The sequence below is a fragment of the Rhinopithecus bieti genome, unplaced genomic scaffold (genome assembly GCF_001698545.2).
Source record: "Rhinopithecus bieti isolate Rb0 unplaced genomic scaffold, ASM169854v2 scaffold_38779, whole genome shotgun sequence".
Classification (NCBI taxonomy): Eukaryota; Metazoa; Chordata; class Mammalia; order Primates; family Cercopithecidae; genus Rhinopithecus; species Rhinopithecus bieti.
Window position 1 is genome coordinate 520,391 of NW_016816249.1, and position 5,716 is coordinate 526,106.

Genomic DNA, 5,716 nt, shown 5'->3' on the forward strand with positions numbered 1-5,716 from the left:
CACGGACCAGTTCCAGTCATTGACCATGGCTTGGGGACCCCTGGTTTAACATGCTAATGGGTTACAAGTTGCTTTTATAGTACTTAATGCATAGTTTGAAAAACTACATATGTTTTAAATTACTTTAAGGTAGTTCATATAGCCATTAAATCCTTAAACATCCACCATTAATATTTCAGTGGTTCAATACCATTTTTTTAGGCATCTTGTCTTAAACTTTGCAAACTTAATAGCATAGAAATGTGTTAGGCAAAGTTGAATATGAGAATACAGCACAGCACTTCTATATTGAAATAGAAAATTTGAGTTGTAGCTACCGTTGTCTATTGATTTGAAAATAATGAGTTAAAATTTGACATACTTAACATTCTTAGGTAATCATTCAAAAGATTTGAGAAGGCATGAGTAAATTATTCTTTAGAGAAAAACAAGCAGAGCTATGCTGCTGCAATGAGGAATAAATCTCAAAACTTGCATTAAGTTGAGTGGAGGAAAAGCATGAAGACAGCTTCTATTCATCCTATGAGTCATCTATGGCACAAATAAGATATGCCAAATGAGCACAATTAACCCAAGGATAGATTTTAATTGACTTCAAAATTCTTACAGATTTGTCAAGAGCTTCTAACTGACTTTCACAAGAAGCTTTTTGGCTTCCACTTTGACTCAGCCAGAAGCCTAACCAAATAGAAAATACAAACACAAGCAAACACACACAAAAATAATACGCTTTGATATTCTTGGATATTATACTGACAATCCTAAGGTACAAAAGGGGTCAAGATCATAAAGAAAACAAAAGCCAAAAATGTATATTACCATTATGTTATAAAATACTAATGTGGCTCAAAAATCTCTCAGAAACCTGTAGACTAGAAATGTGAAGAATGCTTAGATTCACATGTTGATTGCTTTGTAGAAAGAAAAAAGTTTGTATCTCACTGCTTATTTACAAGTTTGTAATTATTGTTAGAAAACAATAAAAGTCAAGTGTATGCATGCTATTTAGTGATTTTGTTTGCCCAAACTGGCTGCTATTAATAAGTGATGGTTGATTTCAGTATTAAGGAGGTAGATTACAAATAAAATAATATTACCTAATACTGGCTAAGTTAAATTCTGGCTACAGTCATATCTAGTCAAATAATTATGCTCACCAACTTCACTCCTACTCAACAAAGTAGAAGGGGGGTGTTATTCCCAGAAAAAGGAATCAACTAGTTCAACTGCTTTCAATAAGGGCCTTCTGATGGCTTAGCAAAAGCCGTCAGATACTACTATTAAGAACTTCTTTTCTTAGCAAAGAGCGTTCAAATATTTTCCTACAACTAGAGCTGCCATTGTAGACTAATGCAAGATGTCTTTAAACATTACCTATTGACAAAGGAGGAAGTAATGCAACCGAGCATTGGAGAAAGACGCTGTATTCCTTTATACAGACAACGTAATGTCTTTTAGCGTATAGATTTCTTTCATCAATTGTATATTACGGTCTTAAAGGCAAATGTGTATCTCCAGTAATTCACCGAATACTCACTTAATCTTTGAATTTCGTTAAGATTTCATAATAAATAATCCAGAAGCTTGCTGGATTTCTAGTGGTTTAGATTCTCTTTGGAATTTAATTCGAGCTGTCAAAGTACAATTTTTGCAGGACCCAAAATAACCTCTTGTGAAATAAATAAATTCTTCAAATTTTTCTATTTTATGAAATTATACCAATTTTTTACCATGAAATAAATTAAATATTGAAATTTGATGTGATTATGTTATTGCGGAGGTAATCCTGGTGGGTTTTATTGATGAGCAAATAAATAGGAGAAATGACAAATACAATATGGCTTGATTCTAATATAGTATGTAGTCATTTTATTAAACTCTTCATTACTTATTTAATATACACCTACACAGGAAAGGTCATAGAACTATGCACCTAGAAGATACAAAGACTTCTATCATTTCCATAAAGAGCTTAAGTATTATGGAGAAGACCAAGATATGTTATTTATTTTTCATAAATTTCCACAAAAAAATAACTCTTAGAAGGCTAGGCAAAGAAGAATTAGAAAACAAAAAAAAATGGTAGCAAGTGTATATTATTGGCCAATTCAACAGTCTACTCTACAAGTCTGTCACTGGAAGCTCCATTTTGGGAACAGAAAGGGTCGTGGAGTCCCTGGCTCCCAGCCGGGGTGCGTGTCTGTCCCCCTGAGAACACCCCAAAGCTGCAAGAAGCCCCCCTTGAAACGTGGACAGGCGGCCAGGTTTTCAGGGGGAGGATGAGGCAGGCCTGAGAAAAAAGCGCCAGGGTGCCCTGCCTGAGGTCAAGGCCTTTCTGGCAGCACCCGCGCCCAACCCGGGGGAGTCATGGAGTCCCTGGCTCCCACCTGGGGTGCGTGTCTCTCCCCACAGGGGCATCCCAAAGCGGCAAGAAGCCCCCGGGTGATGAGGACATACGGCCAGGCTTTCAGCCGGAGGTTGAGCCAGGCCTGGGAAAAAAGCCTCGAGGCCAAAGAGGAGGCCGGGACGCCCCGCCAGAGGTCAGGGCCTTCCCGGCAGCCCCTGCGCCCAACCGGGGATCATGGAGTCCCTGGCTCCCACCTGGGGTGCGTGTCTCTCCCCACAGGGGCATCCCAAAGCGGCAAGAAGCCTCCGGGTGATGAGGACATGCGGCCAGGCTTTCAGCCGGAGGTTGAGGCAGGCCTGAGAAAAAAGCCGCGAGGCCAAAGAGGAGGCCGGGATGCCCCGCCAGAGGTCAGGGCCTTCCCGGCAGCCCCGCGCCCAACCCGGGGGTCATGGAGTCCCTGGTTCCCACCTGGGGTGCGTGTCTCTTCACCCAGGGGCACCCCAGAGCAGCAAGAAGCGCCCCCGCCGGATGGGGACAGGTGGACAGGCTTTCAGGGGGAGGTTGAGACAGGCCTGGGAAAAAAGCCCAATAAGTTAACAACTTGTAAGCTGTCACTTCTGTCCTTACAAGAAGAAAAAAAAAATGAACAAGCAGAAAATCACTGACTTTTTTTTGATTTCATCACAGAACTGAGGTTGCGGAGGAAACCACCACCATGAAATTTAGAGAGAGGGTCCAATTCATGGAGTTACAGCAGAGATGTTGCTTACCTGGAGCAGAAGCTGCTGAAATAATACAAAGGTAGAAACATATTGTATTAGTCCATTTTCATGCGGCTCATAAAGACATACCTGAGACTGGGTAATTTATAAAGAAAAAGAAGTTTAATAGTCTCATAGTTCGACATGGCTGGGGAGGCCTCAGAATCATGGTAGAATATGAAAGGTATGTCTTTCATGGTGGCCGGCAAGAGTGAATTAGCCAAGTGAAAGGTGTTTCCCATTATAAAACCATCAGATCTCATGATCTGATTCACTGTATTCACTCCCACAAGAACAGTATGGTGTAACCCCTCCCCCCACCATCATTCAATTATCTCCCACAGGGCCCCTCCCACAACACATGGGAACTACAGTTCAAGATGAGATCTGGGTAGGGACTCAGCCAAACCATATCACTTGTATAAGGTAACTTTGACAAATTGCTAGAGGTTCAGTGGGACAAGTGTAACAGTGAAAAACTCCTGTGAGAAGGCCACATTTTTGTGGTTTTAACTCCAGGTACACCACCAGGTGCTAACATTGAAGACCCAAGAAATATCCCCTCTTGGCATTAGCACATGGAGGGAAACCAACAAAATTCATCTGAATTAAAGACTGTAACAAGATAAAAAATATCAAGGAAAATAAGTAAATCGATTTTAATTGAAATTTTAAAACACAGCTTTTTAAAATTTTTATTTTAGGTTTAGGAGTACATGTGAAAATGTGTTACACAGGTAAACACATGTCATGGGGGTTTGTTGTACATATTATTTCATCACTTAGGTATTAAGTCCAGTACCCAATAGTTACCTTTTCTGCTCCTCTCTCCCTCATCTCTTCTGACTCTCCCTCATCAAGTAGACCCCAGTGTCTGTTGTTTCCTTATTTGTGTTCAGAAGTTTGTTTTTTGCTTTTAGACAGAGTCTCCCTCTTGTCACCAGGCTGGAGTGCAATGGTGCAATCTCAGCTCACTGCAACCTCTGCCTTGCAGGTTCAAGTGATTCTCCTGCTTCAGCCTCCCGAGTAGCTGGGATTACAGGAGTGAGCCACCATGCCCAGCTAATTTTGAATTTTTAGTAGAGACAGGGTTTCACCGTGTTGGCCAGGCTGGTCTCTGCCCACCTTGGCCTCCCAAAGTACTGGGATTACAGGTTTGAGCAACCACACCCAGCCTGTGTTCATAAGTTATTATTATTTAGTTCTCATTTATAAGTGAGAACATGAGGTATTTGGTTTTCCGTTCCTGCATTAGTTTTTTTTTTTTAAAGAATGATGGTCTCCAGCTCCAACTATATTTCTACAAGACATGATCTCATTCTTTTTTATGGCTGCATAGCATTCCATGGTGTGTATGTACCATATCCTCTATATCCAATCTGTCATTGATGGGCTTTTAGGTTGATTCCATATCTTTGCAATTGTGAATGGTGCTGCAGTGGACATTCACATGCATGTGTCTTTATGGTAGAATGATTTATATTCCTCTGGGAATCTGTCCAGTAACAGGATTGCTGGGTTAAATGATAGTTATTCTTTTAGCTCTTTGAAGAATCGCCAACCTGCTTTCCACAATGGTTGAAGTAATTTACACTCCCATCAACAGTGTATAAGTGTTCCCTTTTCTCTGCAATCTCACAGTAATCTGTTATTTTTTTGATTTTTTAACAATAGCCATTCTGACTGGTGTGAGATGGAATCTTATTTTGGTTTTGATTTGCACTTCGCTGATAATCAGTGATACTGAGCACTTTGGGAGGCCGAAGCGGGCGGATCACGAGATAAGGAGATCGAGACTATCCTGGCTAACATGGTGAAACCCCGTCTCTACTAAAAATAAAAAAAAACAAAATTAGCCAGGCATGGTGGCAGGCTCCTGTAGTCCCAGCTACTCGGGAGGCTGAGGTGGGAGAATGGCATGAACCCGGGAGGCAGAGGCTGTGGTGAGCCAAGATTGTGCCACTGCACTCCAGCCTGGGTGACAGAGCAAGACTCTTTCTCAAAAAGAAAAAAAAAAAAAACCTCAATGAGCTTGTTAAGCAATGGAAAGCGGAACTTACCTGTAATTAGAAGTTAACCAGAAGCTTTCAAAAACGTAATAGTTGACAAGGAAGTCAAGAAAAAGAGAAAATCATTTATGTGATTCCTAATAATAAAATATATCAAAATCAAGGTAGAATTAGAAATAGAGGCATTTTCTAAATGAAATTCAAGGCTGCCAGATTAGAAGGACAATATCGATATAATACAATGTCTTTTCCATTAATTTTTAAAACTTGTCCTATAATGACCTATAAATTTGCCCCACTGATAAAATGGAATCTGAAAATCGGGATACAGATACTGTGGGAAGAATGATAAATTGAACTTAATTACAGCAACAGTCTAGTCCCTGGACCAGGCCCAAGAAAACAAAATGGAACCATACTCAACTAGGATTAACAATTCAGTTAGCAAGGGGCGAGAAAGCCTGTTGTAATTGAGCAGTTTTCAGTCTCTGGAGTACATGGAATCACCTGGAAGCTTTTCCACACCCATACTTTTCAGATGTTCTGATTTGTTAGGCCTGAGCCAAGGTGCAATTCTTATATTTCTGCCTGTTAAATTG